The sequence below is a fragment of the Phalaenopsis equestris genome, unplaced genomic scaffold, assembly GCF_001263595.1.
Source record: "Phalaenopsis equestris unplaced genomic scaffold, ASM126359v1 Scaffold000002, whole genome shotgun sequence".
In the NCBI taxonomy this organism is placed as follows: domain Eukaryota; kingdom Viridiplantae; phylum Streptophyta; class Magnoliopsida; order Asparagales; family Orchidaceae; genus Phalaenopsis; species Phalaenopsis equestris.
The window spans coordinates 18,481,414-18,481,823 of record NW_018164444.1 but is presented as its reverse complement, the minus strand read 5'-3'; positions in this window follow the sequence as shown (position 1 = coordinate 18,481,823).

Sequence of the window (410 nt, the reverse complement as noted above, 5' to 3'; positions counted from 1 at the left end):
CTTTACCCATTTCTGGCTTGGGAAAGTACAGTCAATTCTTTTGCGACCATCTTTGGACAGAGCGATTCAGAAGGCCATTAAGGACATCCTGATCTTTATATGGGGTCGGACCCCCAATAAGTGTGTAGGTGGATTAGTTCCACCTGGGCATTATATAAAGTAGGTCCCGCACCGGGTCCTAAAATATTTTGCAAAATTAAACACCACACAAATTTTGAAAATTTTGAAATTTTAAACCTTTTGTTAGTTTTAATGTTCGCACTAAAACTACAATAATTTGGCCATATAACTAATCCCAGCACTTTCGTTTGCAAAGTTGTTGTAATGGCCCACCCAACGCTAACTTTCAACTGCAACTTGCCAACAAGCCGCGAAGCCCGGAACGTTGCTACTACTATCAAGTTTGGGAA